The sequence below is a fragment of the Gouania willdenowi genome, chromosome 20 (assembly GCF_900634775.1).
Source record: "Gouania willdenowi chromosome 20, fGouWil2.1, whole genome shotgun sequence".
NCBI classification, from domain to species: Eukaryota; Metazoa; Chordata; class Actinopteri; order Blenniiformes; family Gobiesocidae; genus Gouania; species Gouania willdenowi.
In genome coordinates, this window is record NC_041063.1 from 26,687,907 (window position 1) to 26,708,587 (window position 20,681).

At 37.7% G+C, this 20,681-nt stretch overlaps 1 pseudogene; it reads right to left on the bottom strand.

The window, feature by feature from the left end:
• Positions 1-17,078: 17,078 nt before the first annotated feature.
• Positions 17,079-18,716, bottom strand: LOC114454030 (eukaryotic translation initiation factor 4 gamma 1 pseudogene; annotated as a pseudogene).
• Positions 18,717-20,681: the final 1,965 nt, after the last annotated feature.

A 20,681-nucleotide genomic window follows, 5' to 3' on the forward strand; every position in this document is an offset into this window, starting at 1 on the left:
CCAAACGATAATGTCTGGGAACCGAAAATGCACGTTCGACTGCGAAAGTCCTCGGAATTTGTTCAAACGTCCCAAAGAAGAGTCTACTCGCAAGAAGTTGTTGGAATTTATCTCTGGGAGCATGTGACACAGCATCCAGCATCCGTCACTTTACAGAAGACTGCTTGGACTCTGGGTAGAAAACGTAAGGCTCCACAGAACGCTCCTCCATCTATGGAACTGTTCACTAAGTGTGGTGGGCGTGGCTGTTGCCCATGCTGCCACGGCTCTAGGGCTACGTCATGAAATGGGAGGGTTTAAAGAAAATAAGTAATATCTCTTAATAAATTTGTATTTTATTTTGCAAAAAGGAAAATCTTAGCCATATGTGGCTGTAGTTGATTTTGGATGGTCTTAATATAGCATGATATAGGACCTTTAAAAGACTCCAGGTTTTGAACTTAGGGTTCAGTGTCTTGCCAAAGGACACTTCAACGCATAGACAGGTATAGACTGGGATCAAACCCCCAACCTCTCGATCAGAAGACAACCCCTCTACCACCTGATCTACGGTCACTACCTAATGCACTAAAATGAGTAAATACAGCCTAAGACAGAGGTCCGCAACTTTTATTACCACAGGGCCACAAAAATATGTTTGTTTGATCAGAGGGTCATAAGATCAACATTAATGTCAGCATTAGAATAATGAGTGATGTCAGCATTAATACAGGAAGAGAAAAGAAGAAGAACTCTGTGAATGTAAATACAGACAACCAGGATGGACTGCTGTTTATTAATGCCGACCCAAGTAGAATCTGTCTGATGCAGAGAACCAGCGTTCTTGTCAGAAATGGTTGAAGGTTTGGTTTAATGGTTTAAGTCTGGATTTTTTTTCTTCTTCTCTTCTCCATGTTGTCAACGAAACAGCAGAGTTGGAACTGTCGCCCCCTGTGGTCACAGATCTTTTTGGGTCATGGATTTTGTTCATCAAAAGTTGGTAAACAAGAGGTTTACATCAACTTTTTTTTAAATTTGAATGATTTTTAGATCAACCCAAAGCAGCACAAGTTGTTATTTTGACTGAAAAAGCTGGTAAATGATCCTGAATGCTTCACCTTCTGTAGAACTCAATGAACTAAAAGGGGCGATTGGTGTCATCAATGACATCATTACAACATGGCGGCGCACAGGCTCAAACGGTAAAGTAGTCCTATTTTTAAAAGTCAATAAAACAAATATGGTGCAAAATAATGTGTTTTGTTAGACATAGATCTACTAATAAGGACAGGTGAAAGGTTTTAGGACACATTTGTAAAAACAGTGGAGGATCCCTTTAAGGACAACCATCTCTGAACAGGAAACACACTATATTAGCTCAGCGTTCTCTCTCTCGACCGCCCCAAAGCTTTGTTCTTCACCCATCTGCAGTTTTCCACGTGGCACTTCAAACTTTACTGCCTTCTTTGTTTGTTTTAAAAGTTGCAATATCTTACCCCACTGTGAGAAAAGCATTTTGTGAAAAAATAACACAATCATGTTTCATTCTGGCAGTACATTTTTATTGGTAACTTTTTGTTTTATAGCATATAAACCCTATTAATTTAATTGTGGGTTTTTTTTTCCTCCTTCCAAGATGCTGTCTCACATTATTAAAGTGATATTATGAAACTCAGCGAGGCTACAGGGACACAGACACTGCTGAAACAGCGTTTAGATGTTACACTCTCTGCTGTGGTTGGGAAATAAATACCGTCAAAGGATGTGGTAAAGGGAGAGTCAGAGGGAACATGGTGGAGAGAGAGAGAGAGAAAATGACCTAATATAGTGATGGAAAGGCTTTAGGTCTGATTTTTGTATTTTAAACTGTGACACATCATTGATAAAAAGATTGTATCTAATTATTTTTAGGGATGCTCAATTAAAAACAGGTTGTCATGGAGTGTAGCCCCATTGTTCTTCAGAGTGGGGATCCAAGTACTGAATTCCAAAGATTTCTGAGGTGATCTTAAAAAGCCTTTATTGTGGTTTGGGCTGTAGAAATATAACAAATACTACTTTTTAATGTTTCTACTGCCAAAACCTTAATAAAGGCTTTTTATGATCACATCCAAGTGCCTCAGAAACCTTTAGAATTGAGTATTTTCAGGGATGTTTGATATTCCCTCTTTGCCGATAACCAATATATTAATATGCGGTCAACGCTATCACCTGCTTCCTCATGTGATGCGTTAAAAACAGCTGATCGAGCCGAGACCGTGTCTCTGAACTTTTATTTTTAGTAGGTTTTTTTTTACTGTTTCCCAAAAGTGTGCGTTCTGCCTCCAGCGGGATCAGTTCGCACTAAGGAACTTTCATTTTGAAAGTCAAATTTTATCTGGTGCAAACGTCTCATTGAGAGTTACAAAAATCATCTGATTGCAGTGTTTGCCTCAAAAGGTTGTGCAACAAAATATTAAGTTAAAGCTTATATTCAGAGTTTCTGAGAAATCTATGTTTATGTATCATTCTTTTGAAATTCATAAAAAATCCCTAACTAGTCTTTTACTATGGTTTACTGCTGGTGGTCATTCATATACATTAATGTATATAAGCCTCTCCTTCGTCCTATAGACCCCTATACACATGGAAACAGCGCTGTGATCGCCCAGCCAATAGGCTTCAACTTCCTGTTTTTGAGACTGTCAATCAAAGTGAATGATGAACTGTGCACAGAAAAAAGGCCGTGCGTCACAACAGCAAACAGGTAAATATGATGTTGGCTTTAACCTGACCCATAGACATATATAAATGTGACCTTGTTGTGTTCCGCGATGCGCGTGCAGAAAAGTAGAGGCGTGGCTTCTGTTAGATTGGCAGAGGCAGTGACAGGAAGTGAGGCTGTTTAGGGCGGGACATGGAGATGTTTCTCAGAAACTCTGGATATCATCTTTAAGGAAAACATCATTATTGTCCAGGCCAGTTTCATTATTTTATTTTATTTTTTTTAATTCTGTTGAACCCGAATTTAAAAGCAATGTCTGATTTTCATTTGTTCATTTTCAGTAAATGTTTAATTATCATCACTTTTTTGAGTTTTCAAGTTATTTCAGTGAACATTGTGAGATTTTATTTCTTTAACAGAAGAGTAGCAACATTTGTGTCCATGTGTATATATAAATGTTTTATATGTGCTGTTCATTTGAAATGCACAGGATGTTTACTTGTGTGTGTGCGCGTGTGTGTCTTTAAAACTTATCTGCTCTTTTGTTTGAATGTCATTTTCATGTGCTTTATAAATAAAAGGCTTAGATCTTTAAATGAACTGTCTGGCTTTACCACAATAACCTTTGAAACTATTGCTAATTAGCTCAGTGCGTCATCTTTGTTTGCTCTTAACTATGTTCAGGCAAACAAATGTCAAATTGTGGTTTTAAAAGGTGTCTCTCTGGAGTTCATAAGAGCACTCTGTTTTTTTTAGATAAGTTTACTATTGCTACACATCAGTGAGCAAATGACGGGCTGCTTTAAGCTGACCACAAAATGCCTTTTTCTATCTTCTACCTCACACTACAACAGCCACTGTAAACTTTATCTACTGTGTTACAAACGTAGAAATTAAACTAACTACTTCTGAGGGTGAAGCTGCTGATTTCAAGAAAGTGGGAGGTGTCACTGAAAGTCTTCCAAATTAGACCGACTAACCTTAGAGAATTAATAGGAGGTAGAGGAAGTGTGATATCTAACATTTAGAAATGTATCTATGCTCAACTGATTCACGACTCATTTAACCTATGCTGACTTTCCAAGTGAGAAAGTAACTGTTCATGTGTCTAAAGCTGGTTTATTACTGGTGGTGAGATTACAGACACTATCACCAGTGGCGTAAATACATGGTGTTGGGCCCCCGAGGCTAAAAAAAAATGTTGTGCCTTTAGCTGAAACACACTCACACACACACACTTACAGTTTTTCTTCATTAAATGCATCTTAAGACCACATTTTTCACAATTTTTTTTATTATCCCAAATCAATATGAAAAAGAACAGGTGAACTATTTATTTAGCCTCAGTGTGCTTCAGGTTTTTAACGCTGTGGGTTCCAAATGCATCTTGGGAGACTTTGCAGTATAGTTCAGTGTTTTATGTTTGATCACCTCTACAGTATATGTCTCTAATGTGTCTCCTATGTGTCAAGGTTTGGTGAGGACCCAGACGCAGAGAGAAATGGAGGACGCATGCAGTTGTAGAGTTGGTAGCTGTCCTTTCTTTAATAAGGAAACCAAAGAAAACTAGAAGGGCAGCACGAAGACACCAGGAAACAAACACAGCAGGACATGAGGAGGGTTGACATGAGACAATGATCTAACAGCCATACTGTGTCCAAGCACCAGTGTTACCGCCCCAACGTCACTTTTGACAGTAACTAGTACTGCAACGCAAAATATTTCTAAAGAAATAACGCCATTACCGTTACAATACGGTGCGTTTGTCCATTACTTTGCTAGCTGCAGTGTACTTCCTGTTTACAGTGGCGCTACATATTTTTGCAGGATGCCGTGCCAAACACAGTAAAACAGAAGAAGAAGAAGCATTGTCAGCGTGTTTCTGTTTACATCACGTGCACCAATCATGGCGAGTCAAACAGGACGAGCTTCTCAGAGTGGAAATACACGTCTTATTTTTGTCTCCAAAAGATGCATCAGTGAAGCTAAGCTAACGCTGCGGCTGGATTTTAACGGACTGTGACTGTTATCCAGGGACAGGTTAGCTAAACTATTGCACGGTATGTTGTTGTAAATAAGAAGTCTGTCGCTGCTGCTCATTAGCCTGATATGTTTAGCATCGTGTAGCTGAGAAATATGCTGTGAATTTGTTTTTCCACATTTATTTTTATAAGCATTTTCAACAGCAGAATGTGCACCTGGAATATGCACAGCTTACTTTACATTACTGTGCAAAGGCTGAAAAAATACTGTTTTGTGCTTTATATGCACATCATTTATGGTTATTTTCTAGCAGTTGATCAACAGTGGATTATTATATTATTACAGCACTAATATGAAGCTGTTTGGACACAAATGACCCAAAATAAATAATACATTCTTTAATTCTAAGTAACTCAAAAGTTACTTTTTCCAGTAACGCATTACTTTTTGGTGTAAGTAATCAAAATAGTAACTAGCACAACACTGCCAAGCACTCAGCTAAATAGTGAGGGAAGCTGATTGGGAACGGGCCACACCTGGGTGGAAACATGAGGGAGCTAATCAGTTACAAACCAAGCACACAGACATCACTGGGGGTGGAGCCACAAGCAGGAATACCTGAACCACAGAGACAAGAGTTAAACACAGGAGGCCAGACTCAAACAGAATAAACAAAGACACAGAATAACTGAAAGAAAACACAACCTGACACTAGGTCTCCTAAAGTCATCATTCCAGACTCGTGCTCCGTAGTAACATGGAATGCCAATCCAGAGTATTATCTTTTTTTTTAAATATCCATGTGGAGTCCCCACCCAGCGAGAGGCCATACCACAACCCTCCTCCAGGCACCGGCTTTAAAAGCATTTCATTTCACATTACAGTATAATAGGGTGAGCAGCGGCTGCCTCTGCACCCTGCCAGTATCTTTCATGTGTCCAATTACTGACAAATCCCCAAAATCATCTTCATCTTTTACCGTCTTTAATTAGTCCTTTATCACTGCTGCTTTTTAACTCCGACGTCGTCTCCAGGCTCGCTGCACTTCTGTCAACGTGCTGTGAGACGACTGCATTAATCAGGTGGTGATTAACGCAGTCCTGCACAGATACATCGCGCACATTGAACTCCAGGTAAAAGAAATAATGCTACATTTTGATCAGACTAAACAAATAAGACACCCTATGTCGGGGTGTCAAACCCATTTTAGTTCAAGGGCCAAATACGGACCAGTTTGACAGATTTTAGGAAGGAAAGTGAATAATATGAACATTAATGTGCTCTAGATCAGTGCTTTGGCTCAACTCCCCCCTTGTGTCCGACTACCACATTTTGCTCATAATTCTATGAAAAAAACATCTATAGATCATAGTGATGGAAGGTATAAATGATTACACACATTTTAAATAATCTCATTTTGTAAATATGGAATGAAACAGTATTTAGTTCTTCCTGAATAGATTTTTCTCTAGTTTTTATCATTTATTTATGGTAATCTCCCTCCTGATGTGGAACTAAGACTGACTTCTGTATTGTCAGTTCATATTCTAATAAAGATCATTTCTATCATCATTTTGTGGGTTTTTTGTGTCATTTTGTGTGTTTTTAGTTGTTGTTTGTCTGTTCTTTATATTATTCAGTATATTTTTCTCTTATTTTATGTGTTTGTGTCTGTTCTTTTTGTGTATTTTGTTGTGATCTTGTGTATTTTTCTCTTATTTAGTGCGTCTTTGTTGTCGTTTTGTGTGTTGCTGGTAAGTATACTGTGTTTCTTTCTTTGTGTTTGTCTTTTTTGTGTCATTCTGTGTATTTTGTTGTTGTTTGTTTGTTTTTTTTTATTATTCATTATTATATATCATCTTATTTTTTGTGTTTTTCTTGTTGTTTTGTGAGTTGCTGGTAATGTTTAGTATGGTTATAATTTTTTAACTAAAAATAAACATTACAAAACTCCATATTTTTAATGCTTTCATTTATTAATTTCCCCCTCACTCTCTCTAGTAGCCCCTGTCGTGCCATTGCGTACTTGCGTATTTTTCATTTATTTAATTTTTTCTGAGTTTATGAGTCATTATTTTTGTCAGTTTGGTTATTTTTCATTTTGTGTAATTGTTAGCATTGTGTGTTTCTTTGTGGTGGTTTTTTGTGTATTTTTGGAATCTTTTGTGTTGTTGTTGTTGCTTCTTGTATTTTTGTGCATTTTGCTGTTGTTTTGTGTGTTTTTGGACTTATTTTGTGAATTATGTTGGGCTTAATATTACATTATTACAATTTCTTGAATTACAACTTTTGGTGGAAATGTCTTGGGGGCCGCACAGAATTAGACCGATTGCCGCATGTGGCCCCCGGGCCACCAGTTGCTCATATCTGCAGGACCTACAGGATCTTCACTTTGAATTTTTTTTTGGCCATTTTCTATGTGATTTAGGGAAATTTTAGGGTTTAATTTCAAGAAAATTGCAGCATATTGGAAAAATTCAGAGTTCTTTTTAACAATTTGAGATTAAAAATGACTGTCATCATGTGATATAATCACAGGAGGAAATGTGGGCCCTGCAAACAATGTGAAGTTTCTTGTATTTGTGAATTATTTTGGAGATATCTACAACTGAGATTAGTTAGTAATTTACAAAATGATTCAGGGCCAAAATGTACACTCTAAAGGGCCGTATTTGAGCCCCCAGGCCTTGAGTTTGAGCCGTGTGCCCTATGTTGTCAAATTGAAGCTTTATTGATTCCAACATGAACAAATAATGAGGTTCAATGTTTAAATTCTTACTCCTCAACTCAACGTGGTGATTATCTGTAAAACCATTGACAGGTGATATAGATTTAAAGCCTAGTGGGAGCTAAAAACATGAAGATATTCATTCTACATTACTGTCTTCTTCATGCTGGAGAAACCGATTCACCATCACATATTTGTTGTATTGATCTTTCAGACGTTTGGAGTCTCGTAGGAAAATTAGGTTTTTTTGTTTGTTTGTCAGACGGCTAATTATTTGAAAACAAGATTTGTTGCTGATTAGGAGCGTGGATGGTTGTTTTTTAGCAGACACATCGATATGCACAAAGCACCTGAAGAGGGGAGGAGTGAGATGGGAGGGGAGGACAAGGTCTTTTCCTGCCGTGAGCGTTTTTAAAGTAACAGATGCCGAGTCTTACATGGTTTTCTTTATGAGGATGGATTAAAGAGCACCATGTGTTCATGTCTAAGCAAAGAATTTCTAACTCTGTGGCTGAATTTCCTCTTCAAACGATCACACTGACAGCAGTGGAAGTATTGTTAGAATTACTGATGATTTATTTCCAACTCTGTGCTTTTTCTCACCACAGACACCACATTTTGTTTCCTTGCAGTTCAGCAAAAAAATCATTTCAAAGCTGAACACTGAACACGGAATGACCAGAGTTAGCTTAAAGTGGAATTAAGTGTTTACACGATCAAGGAATTATTTAATTCAGAATTAAAACGAGCCACCTAATTTGGATTTAAGTTAAATTGGGAAATAAGTGTTTGAGAGGTCAGTTTAAAGAGGATTTAACTTTTATTCTGAATTAAAGCTCTCATGTAAACGTGGCCAATGTCCAACAAAACACATTATTTTGCACCATATTCATTTTAATACCTTTTATAAATGGACCTACTTTACAGTTTTAGAGCCTGTGTTCCTCCATTTTGAATTCACCTGATTGATGATGTCACAACTATTTTTCTCTACTGCATATGATTGAGAGAGAGATTTATGGTCATGATGTTGATACAATGTGTTTGTTGATGATTTGAAATGATTTTACTGATTATTTTAAATGATGCTCTTATTGATTTTAAGCTGTTGAATGTTTTCTGTTGCACTTTCTGATCATGTAAAGCAAATTGAGTTGCCTTGTGAATGAAATGCACTATACAAATAAATTTGCCTTACCTATTGGAGTGAAACATTCAGCCTGATTTTTAGATTATTTTGCAGCTTTTTTGGTCAAAATACCAACTTAACTTAACTTAAATCACTGACTTTCAAACTGTGGTATGAGTATTTTCCTATATTGCCTCCTACGCTACTTTATTTTAATGTTGGTCATTATGGTGGTACTTGGTGAAAATAATTAAATAATTAAGAAAAGTTAAAGATGTCGATGTAAACTTCTTTCGTTTGCTGAAAGAGAATAAAAGCAGTTTAGTAGTAGACAATGAAGCAGAGAAGAAAAGCTCTCCTCAGGGACCTTTACTCTCCCTTAAACAATGCTGTGAGTAAATCACAGACTTGTATTCTCAGGGTTTGTGCGTCTTCAACAGTCTGTGATTACTCTCTAACTTCAGCCACCAGAGCGTGTCAGCGCACTGTTCAAGGGGGAGTAAAGGTCTCTTAGGAGAGCTCTGCTTCTTTGCTTCACTGTCTACAACCAAACTGTTATGTCCTGAGGTCACAGATCTGTTTGGGTCACAACTGTTTTTATCCTCTTTCCTTAAACAAAAGAGGTTTAAATCAACATCTTTAACTTTTACTGAATATTTAGATCAACCTAAAGCAGCACAAGTTGTCATTTTAACTAAAAAAGCTGCTAAATGATCTAAAAAGCTGCTAAATGATCTAAAAAGCTGCTAAATGATCTTAAAAGCTGCTAAATAATCTAAAAAGCTACTAAATGATCTAAAAATCAGTCTGAATGTTTCACTCCAATAGAAAACAATGGAATGTTTACAGGCAGTGGGGCCGTGTGACATCATCAATCACATGATTTCAAGATGGAGGAACACAGGCTCTGACTCTGTAAAGTAGTCCTATTTTTAAAAGTTAATTAAGCAAATATGGTGCAAAAAAATGTGCTTTTTTTTTAGACCTAGATCTACTAATAAATACATTTGAAAGATTTTAGGCCACATTTGTAAAAACAGTGGAGGATCATTTTAAAGAGCTTTACTGTTGTGCATCAGTTTAAGATAAACAAAGCTGTCAAAAGAAGATTTCCTATTGAATTTCATTATGATCTGCTGGTGAATTTCCTTTGTGTAGTTATATGATTGATGCCTGAGACTCTAGAGGTTCCCCGGTCTCATATCAGCCTACGCTATATATGATAAATCTGTAATAGAGAGATTTGGTGCTTGTTTGCCCCATTGAGTTTATCCAACCCTTTGACCCAGTGCCACAAATGGATCTTATCCCAGGAGGAGGAAAGTAATGGTTCAATCTGTAGATCCAGCCCCATGTGACCAAGGGACTGCCTAATTATTTATGGGCCATCTTGGTGGTTATTTCCTATAAATCAGAAAAAGATGCAAAGGTATGACTGCTAAAATCAGGGTTGTGCTCAATTATCGTACATTTTTCAGTTACGATAAGGTTTTCAATTACCCATGTTTAATTGCAATTACAGTAACCAGCATTTTTTCCATTTAAAATTAAATTACAATTATCTTTTATCCTCAGAAAGTCAATTACAATTATATCCTCAATTACTGAACCTGAAATAAATAACCTATTAAAGCGAAACCTTCCTTTTGTGTTAGCATCTCTTATGCTAACAGGTCCTAAATCAGCTGTAAAATAATCTCAAAACAAATATATATCATTTAATTCATTTCCTATCTACTGATTACCTTGATAGGTTTCCTAATCAATGACAATATAGGTTTTAATATTTTTGGTGTGGGCATCTGAGCCTTTTTTGTGTCAGTATAGCCCTAGATTTTGAAGTGGTAAAATGGGGGAAAGCTTGATATGAAACATATTTTAATAATTAACTACACCTGTGTAGAACTGTACATAAAACTGTAACATGGGCCACGTTTACATGGCAGCTTTATTTTAGGTTTATTCCGATTTTAATTCTGAATTAAATCATTCCTCTTTCTTATAAACACTTAATTCCGCTTTAAGTTAATTCCAGTCCGTCTACACATGCACGACTTGCTGCGATAATCCAAGATGGCCGCCCGGACTTGTGCCGAAACTATTTATTGAATAAGAGCCTTAAAAATCATGGATATACTGTAATGAATGGATTGAGTGGATGATGGATGCATAAACATGTGCACAGATTTATTACACACACGCGTAATTCCGATTTCAAACTAAAAAACATCACAAAACCATATCCATGATTCCACAGTTTTGCGTTACACAATTGCAATTACAATACACAAAGTAATCGCCTAAACTCAATTACAATTTAATAACGATTACAACAGCAACACATTATACAAAACGCAGACGCAAAAAAAGGAAAACACAAATGCAAAAAAGAAAACGCAAATAAAAAAGAATACGGCAAAATTGTAATTCATTATCAATTACACGTATGCAATTATAATATTATAATTGACTCAAAACCTGGCTAAAATCTTCACTTTTTTCATCTGAAGTGTCTTTTAATCAAGTTTCACCGCTTTTAATATTAATTTTCCACATTTCCAGTTGGCGGTGGGTTGATTGCTCCTGTGATTTTGTGAGGCAACGAGGCATCGAGCCATTGACGCAGGTTGATGCCAGAATGCACAACGGGGAGCTAGCAGTGCAGTAATTGATCTGCATTGCCATCTATTCTGGGATTCAGTGCAATATTTCTGGATCACACACTGTTGTTCAAGTGCTTGATCAACACGCCCAATCATCACATGTAATTCCACGCCCGTGTCATAAATCATATAGGGACGAGAGATACAGGTAATGCTTTTTTTTCCTCATTGTTATTCAAGTGCATCCCGCTTGAAAGACAAAGTGGAAAGATATAGAGTACAGGCATCTGCTTGGTGACTTGCAACTTATTTTAGAAGTGTAAAAAAAATAAAGAGTGCAAGTACATTACAGTAAAAAAAAATCAATAAAACTGATCATAAATTGCATAGACGAGCTTTGTCTTCCTTTGGATTCTCAGGCATCTTTAGACAGCTTTGTGGGAACGTGAAAAATGTTTTATTATTTACATTTCTTCCTCATCCTTCAGCACAAAATGAGTCAAAAACACATACAAAATGACAGAAATATACAGTAGACCAGGGGTTCTCAGCTGGTCTCAAACAAAACCAAAAACACAAACGTAATGTTCTTCACTATATTAATGCTCAGATTGGTCATTATTCTAAATTGCTGACATGGACAGTATGTATATATGTAAATATGAATCCATTATCCTTTAAAATTATTATTATTGTTTTTTAAACTTTACTTGGCAAATGAAACTGATTCTAATTCTGATTATGATTCTGAATGTTCATAATGTGGCCCTCGGATCAGAAAGTCACTTTTTTGTGGTCCTGTTGTGATAAAAGTTGCCCACCTCTGTAAAAGATGATTCCAGAAGGACTGGGTAAAAAAAAACAAAAAAACTGCTGTGCATCTGTTGTTTTTAATCAACCAATTTCATTTTTACCTAATTCAATATGTGTGAGGGTGGAGATGATTTCAAACATTCTCGTGTGGCAGCGTTCCCGTAGCTAACAATGTGAGATAGAGGAGGTGAGTGTTTATCAAAGTGCTTTAATCAGGTCACTTACTCATCTCTGACGTCACCTAATCTCACACTCGTGTATCCCCACCGCAGACCGATGACACTTTATGAGCCATTCCTCACAGATAATATTTACCCCAGTGCATTGTTAAATCCATTATGTCATCCTGGAATATTAAATCACAAAGTGCTCCATCATAAACTAAGTTTGGAACATAACGTCCAGGGAGATTTAATCCAAAACACAAAGTCTGAATTGTGGTTGAAGTCTTTGCGTTGATAAATACAAAAAAAAACAGATGTTATTCCCTCAAATGTGATATAGTCTTTGTTGCTGAGCTAAGCTTTTCATCGTGGGAACCAGGGGTGGACAGGCCATCTGGTATACCGAGCATCGTCCCAGTAGGCCAGTCCAGTCCCCTACTTGGTTTTTTTTATGAGTGAGTGGAGGCAGACATGGTAACAGGTGGTCAAAAATGGTCCAAAAGTGGTAAAAACGTGGCAAGAGAAGAGTGAAAAGTGACTAAAATAGGCCAAAAGCAGTCGAGTGGTAAAAAAAACTGGGCAAATAAAGAGGAATCAGGTGGGACAGTATGTAACGGCAAAATGAAGGGAAAAAAGGGAACACGTAGTATTTATTTAGCAAAAGTTAGATTATTTGGGATGAAAAGTGACCAAAAAATTTAAGAAAGGACAAAATTTGCAAAAATTTACAAAAATAAGGAAAAAAGGGATATTTATTGGCAAAATCTGGGGGGAAAAAGTGTCAGAACTTTTAGAAAAAGGGCAAAAATGGCCAAAGGAAATAGGTAAAAAGCAGTTAAAAACGTTCCCCCTTTCAAGGTTTTCTGGGGGAATAATAATTCAAATTAAAATCGCAAGCGTTCTCATAGGGTCCGAAGAAGTGGCCGGGGTCGGTAAACCAATGTTGCGTGAGTTCGGTCTGAGCAAATTTGTTGCAAATTGGTGGAAAAACAGCTTGAATATTGCATTTAAAAAGTTTTAGCATTAGCATTAGCCTAGCAATAGCATTAATGCAGCATTAGCATTAGCCTAGCATTAGTAATAACCTCGCTAATGGAAATAGGTAAAAATGGGTTAAACATTTCCCCTTTTAAGGTTTTCTGGGGGAATAACAATTAAAATGAAGACATAAAGAGCCACATGTTGAGAATCACTGACCTAATAACGCCTGTATGGTGTCTCTGATAATGTAGTGGACTGGTCTATATAGAAAATGCCAGGGCTGGATTCTGGTCCCAGTCCACCTCTGATGGGAACTGACATCTCTGCTAATGAGCAGCAGATTAAATCAGGTGGTGAAATCCCCAAAAAAGAAAAAACTTGCTTTAATAAGATGACATTTTATGAAACATTTTGTGGACAGCGCTTATTAACTTCTTAGTAGTTTGGAAGATTAAGATGTGCATTCATCTTGTTTTCTTCTCTGTTTAAAGAGCCTGTCTGTTGCTTTCATATGTCTTAAAAGAAACAACACAAACCATGTTGATCAGGGTGGTCTTACACTGTGTTACAAAATATAGAACTACAATTAGACTTCGGTTATTACTGTAAACACTCTACAACAGGGGTGGGCAAACTTTTTGGCTCAGGGGCCACATGGACTTTTAAGAATTGACATACGGGCGTGGTCAGCACCCGATGCATACATACATTCTTCTTCTTCTTGTCTAAAGTTCAAATTTATACAATTTCATAACAAATCAACCATATGCTTTACAGATTTGCGACTTTCACCCAAATTTATCCCCAATTCTAAAGAAATGTTTGTACATTTAAGGAGAGACAGGTCTGTTAGTAAAGCAGAGCTTCTCAACGTGTGTGGTGGAGAATGGAGACATGACAGGTTGAAATTCTCAATTTCATGCCAATCTTCTTAAAAACCCTTTCTTCATTGATGATAAAGATCATTACAAGGCAAATTTAGAATGCTAAAATGTATAAAAAATTAAAAGATCATTAATTTAAGACTACATTAGAAATGCGACTGCGATCAAAATGTAACGTGAAACTAAAATGCAAACATAATGATTTACCTCAGCATATGAAGTGAAACCACAAACAAACTTTTATTATCTGATTTAAAACATTTATTTACTTTTTTGTTTTCTTAAGCTTTTTGGCACATATTGCAAACAAAGTGTTGTTGTTTCCTGAATATTTGGACTGCTGTACTTTTACATTTGTTTTTTTATGCAGGTAAATAATTTCATTTAGTTTTTCAGTTTTGATTTATTTATGAGATATACTTGCATTATGAAACATGATGATACTTATTCACCGTTAGTTGATTTCGTACTTTTACTGAATTTCTTTCTTTTTTTTTTTTTTTTTGGTTTTCTACTGCACTTTTTTGCTTTTTGTTTTTTTTAATTCAGATAATGAGTTTCATTTAGTTTTTTATTTATTATGAAATATTATGTTACTTGTTCCCTGTTGGTTCAACACATTTTAACATGTGTTATTTGTCAGAATTATTTGGGGGGCAATGGGCACAGGTGGGACTTGAAAGTTCACATAACACACACAATATATATATATATATATATATATGTGTGTGTGTGTGTGTGTAAAAGTAACTCAGTTAAATCAGTTAAATAAAAAGTATTTGCATGAAAAAACCCTCCAACATAATTTGTTAATAATGGTTATTAGCATAATTAGCAGCATGTTTGGAGGAAAAGTGACGTGGATATTGTATTCCTTTAAAACTGCAACAGTTTCTTTGCCAATAATAAGACATACAGCCTTTGATCAGACTTCAGTGAAAAGTATTTACTTGTCTATTCATTATTAAACACTCACTGTTAACTCTTCTCTTCTTTGGGCCACTCATTGTTGTAGATGTGTATCGCTGTGTCAGTGCCGCGGTTTTGCTCCGTCAACCTCCACCTGGCTCCAAGGCATCGTAGCGCACCTTGCAAGCCAGGTGTATTCACGCAACACCACGTGATCCCGCAATAAAACATAAAACAAACAGTTTACTTTGATTATCCGACGTGGAAGAACTGTTTATCTGACCAGATATCCAATGGTCTGAAAGGTGTGAAGAAAAGGCTCTATATAAAACATAAACAGAGGAGGGGGTGAAACACAATCTCTCCAACATCTATAATCGATTCTTTTCTTCACAAAAGACTCGCCAACAATCTAACTGAGTTGGCTGATACCAGGAACCCCTTGTTATGCTAATGAGTCCCACAATAGGTTAATACAAATTATTCAACTCCACAGTAAAAATTCTGAACATCCTTAAGAAGCTTCTTGGATAAGAGGTGAAATGTCTTCAAGCAAACTTCAAGTCCCGTTGCCTTAACTAAGGTATCAGAATTCCATACACACTTAAATCTATCTCCCCTTAAAAGACAGAAAGGTCTGTGTGAGTGCGTGTGTGTGTGTGTGTGTGTACGTGGAGCAAATATCTCCCCGACGTGATTAGAGTTTGACCTGAAACTTAGTCGACGGCTTCCAAATACCCCGAGTGTGTGCATCTGTTATTTTGGAGTAATTTGGTCATTTCCAAATGTTTATTTTAATTTTATTTCATTTCTGGACAGCAGCTTTTGACCGCAGTGTGTGAAGGGGCGCTAGCGCATCATATGTTGAGAGACGACTTCCGGCATCCATCTTGATCACAGTTGAGTCGACTTCCGGTATCCATTTTGATGGCGAAACAGATGAACGGTGATCAACTGCGACACATTTTGGAGTGATTTGCTAAAAGTCATTTAAGTTAATATTTCATGGTTATTTTTATATTATTCCCGTGATTACAAACTACATTTAAATCTCTGGTCACGGACTTCACTTCCTCCTTCGTCTCATGACTGTGGGCGGTGGCTGTGCTGACGGTCGTTAGCCGAACATTCACAAACATTCTGATTCTTCAGACAGAGGAATGTAAAGTTTTTGTGAGCGAATGGGTCCACAACACGGGTCCACTATGATTATTGTTTGTTCTGCCCAAGGGTGAGTGTTTCTTCTTATATTATTCTATGTGCTAAGAAAGATTCTAGCAGCTACCAGTGATGTTGTTAGGTACGCGTCCTGCGTCCCTGACACATAAAAATCTGAAAGGACGCAGTACATCAACTATCCACCTCATTTTTTCCCATGAAAAACTGTCAAACCTTGTCATGATTTGCATATTTTATTTTATTAACTCATTCAGTTCCAGCCATTTTCAGATTTTCTACCCCCTCAGTGCCAGCTGTTTTTGAGCATTTTAGTGGATTTTAAAGACCCACAGAATAATTTCTACTATGACTATCTGAAATCTGACACCATTCTGAAAGATTGAAGCCTCTACTTTCATCAAAAAAAAAAATTGTTTCTGGCTCGTTTCATTCTTTTGTAATCAACGGTTGAATAGAGCAAGATTTACACAAATCTTCACTTTCAGAGCAAAAAGCTGAGAAAGCAGCCTTTTTGTAAAAAAAAAAAAAAACCCTGTCAGTGACTTTAAAGCTATTTTTTTGCTTTTGTGACAACTGTAACATCGGAACATTGTTTCCTTATCTAAAACATTAAAAAAAAACACTGAGACAAGGCTTTTGATGGCAAAACTTTTATTATTTTGCTATCTGGCTCACAGGCTGGGGGTATTTTGTACCCACCTCCAAACCCCCCCTCCTCCCGACACGCAGGGATGACCTGTTTGGCCCGGTTAGTTGATGGTTTTATCTCACGATCACAACATTATCAATAATCCACTCAGGTCCACACATGTTCTGTGTTAGTATGTGGTGCTGTGAGCTGCTGGATACTTCACAATATCACTCTGTAGCGCCATAATCTCCCTTTTTGCTGCTTCTTCCTGCTTTGCTGGGTAGCATCAGTGGCAAATCTCTCATCTAAAGGTGCACTGCTGCCATCTTCAGGGTACAGTTGGTCACTACAACACCTAACAACTTAGATATTGGTGAGGGACCTCCGCCAGGGTGTTTTCTAGTAATCCCCGTGAAAAAAATGCAAAATACGAGTTATCTCGTCAATGGCACTGAGGCTTTTGGGCAGGTCTTGGTCTCAGATGGTGTGGTCCTTCCATCTGCTCCTCCATTTTTGCCTGTTCTCGGATCTGGTCAATGGTCTTTGGACCCTGGATCACCCGACGAGGCACCCAATTGTTTGTTCTGAGGTCCAGGACATCCTGCATCATGAAGCGGATCCTTGACGAGGTCTTCCTCTCTTTTACTATTTTCTCCATCTGTTGGAAGCACTGGTCCACACGATGCTTCTCCTTTTTAACGTCTAGGTCCTTACCGATGGTGGACAGCAGTTTGCACAGGACCTCCAGGGACTGATCGTCATGGTTTTTTAGAAGCTTCATGATACAGTCATGCATGACGACCTCTCTGATCATTTGAAGTTTAAATAACTCGCCGACAAACTTGATATTGCCAACCGAGCGTCTCCTTGCCTTATTTTTAAGATCTTCTAACTCTTCCCGGAGACGCTGCTTCTCCTCCTCCCCAGAGGCCGCTTCCAAGTCTTTTTCTTTCTTCTCAAAGACCTCATTAATGTCTTTGTCTTTTTCAAACTCCTTCTGACATCGGTTTAGAAGGAGCTTACGAAAATCTGCTTGGCATTCTGGATTTTCTTTGCTTTGGACTTTAAGCCCATTAAGGAAGCTGCACATTTTGGCATAGATCTCTGAAAAGGCTGGTTCAGAGATGGCTTTTTCAAAGGTGAGGTCAATGACATCTTTTAACCTCTCTTCAGTGTCAATGGTCAGCATCTTCACCTGTGTCATGAGCTTCTCAAACTTCTCTGGGGTGAGTTTGTTCAGGATACTGCGGAACTTTTTGAGCAAGTCCTTTGTTTGCTCCGAGTCCCTCTCCTCCTGCTTCTTAAGTTGAGAGCTCCACACTGGTTTGTTGGTTGAGGGTTTCCAGGCGTTCTCTGCCTTGTTCAGCTGCACATGGTCATTAACTGACATGTTAATGATCCTCCTCGGCTCCATTCTCTGCATTGGTTCTCTGCTTCCTCCTCCCATGCCTGGACGTCCAAAGTTTACAAATTGTGGTGTAAAGTCATGGTAATGGATTATCTTAGGTTTGCACCAGGGCTCACGTGTGAGCAGAGGGCTTCTATTGGCCTTGTGGAGGATGACATCAGGGATGTCAGGGAGACCTGGAGGCTTGATCACGCTGGCTGGGACAAACTGGAGTTGAAGCAGAAACTCTCGCTCATACTTCTTCTTCTCCTTGATGACTGGCTTCATTTGCTCCTCTTTGGACTGGTTCTCAGATATCTGAGGAGGTGGTGTCACCTCTCTGGGAGGTGGGGGAGCATCCATGCCATCATGAGGACCTGCAGGAACAGGACACTGCTGAGGCGTTGCCATACAGAGTTGGGGGCCATACTCTGCCATGAAGAAAATAGGTCTCTGTGCTGAACGGGGGAAAGGGAACCGTCCCCGTGTGGTCACCAGGTAGACGTGGGGGGGTGCCACTGGTTGAGAGCCGCTGCTGAAATCCTGGCTGTCCCTGTTGTGGTAGAGCTGGCCATGGCTGTAGGGTGGGGGTCCCATCATAAGATGGGCTGCTTTGTTTAGGGGTTCACCTGCAGCAGCCATTTCTCATCAGAATTTAAGCTTTTAAAATACACAAATATTGTTTGTTTAACTTGTATACACTCCAATCAGTGAGAGAGTTTGACTAACCCAACCACTAGCACTAAGAGAAGTGATACTGAAGATATGATATCATTGAGTTTGGTTCTTTTTTCCTTTGATGTTGCAGCCATGGCAACCATTTCACATTTGTTGATAGCAACCCTTCCACATTAGTTGGCTCATGTGTTCTAACTTTATCATCTGCAAGCTCTTTTTTTCTTTTTTTAAGGACCAAAATTAAAAAATAAGGATAAACCTTTGTTGCTATTGATTCACCATAGTTTGTGTTTGCAAAATTTGAAACGCTTAAATTGGCAGACGATTTAAAGTGTTTGGCTCAAATTTCCTCTGTTTTTTGGTCTGATCTCATTGGTTTTCTGAAGTTTGTTTGGGTCTGTTGGTTTCTATTACTAGTTTGGTTTGTATTCATATGATTTTTACTTTGTCAAGTGTTCATTGTCTTGGGTCTTAGTTGTGGTTCCTTTGAGTTTGTGTCACTACTGGTCTGTCTGTACCCCTGTTTGGTTGATGGAATTATCAGGTCATCCACAGGTGCACTGATTAGGCAATGACTAATCACAGGCTGTGTTCAAAACTAAATACTAATGTACTACAGACTATACACTCATTGAGTGTATACTGTCTACTATACTATTAGTGTGATTAGGATGGTGCCGTTCCCACTGATGTATACTTCCAAGTTTCCCAAGATGCATTTTAAAGCTACAACAGCCAAAACCTGAAGCACAGAGAGGCTAAATATCTCTGTTGTTCAAAATTTAAATTCAGAACTTTCAAAGTTGGAGAAATAACAAAGTGATCAAGTAGAACTGGGGTGCCCCATTCCAGTCCTCAAGGGCCGGATTCCTGAGACTTTTAGATGTCTGGGAGATGTGAATTAAAATGTGAAAGTTACAGGCCAAAATGCATGTACACCCATTATAGCGCCACCTAGTGGTGCACATTTTGTTATGGGTGATCTGTGTGCTCCTATATGTGTACCCTGTAAATTTCATAGCCCTCAACATAATTTTTCACCTGAAATAAAGGTTTGTTGAATTAAATGTATGTTGTAATAAGCCACACCCACTTTGACCAATCACAATTAACTTCGAGATACCGCCCCGCGAGTGACCAAGGTGATACCCACCAAATTTGGTAAAAATCGGTCGTGTCATTTAGGAGATATAAATTTCACATATTTGCAGCGCCCCCTAGTGGTGTAAATTATTAAAATTTTGCTCATACCCTTACAGTCACTTGCCAACCAAGGATCTCAAATTTGGTGTTGTTAGCATTTATTTTGACCGAGATATGCAACAGTTATGCATTTTCATAGCTCGCGAGGAAACTCACAAAATATTCACGCATATTTTGAGCCAATAAAATTTTTTGCTGAACTTTAGATCAGGTCCAACTGAAGACTCTACTGATTGGACAAAACCCTAAGGAGGAATTTGAAAAAGTAGGTTTTTGATGTGTAGCGACTTACAAAGAGCAATGTAAATTCAAACCCATTTGAACCGATGTGAAAAAGCCTCAGCCTGAGCTGCCAAAGCTTTCTTTCTTTTTTTTTTTTTTTTGGTTTTCTATTGCACTTTTTTGCTTTTTGTTTTTTTTAATTCAGATAATGAGTTTCATTTAGTTTTTTATTTATTATGAAATATTATGTTACTTGTTCCCTGTTGGTTCAACACATTTTAACATGTGTTATTTGTCAGAATTATTTGGGGGGCAATTGGCACAGGTGGGACTTGAAAGTTCACATAACACACACAATATATATATATATATATATATATATATATATATATATATATATATATATATATATATATATGTGTGTGTGTGTGTGTGTAAAAGTAACTCAGTTAAATCAGTTAAATAAAAAGTATTTGCATGAAAAAACCCTCCAACATAATTTGT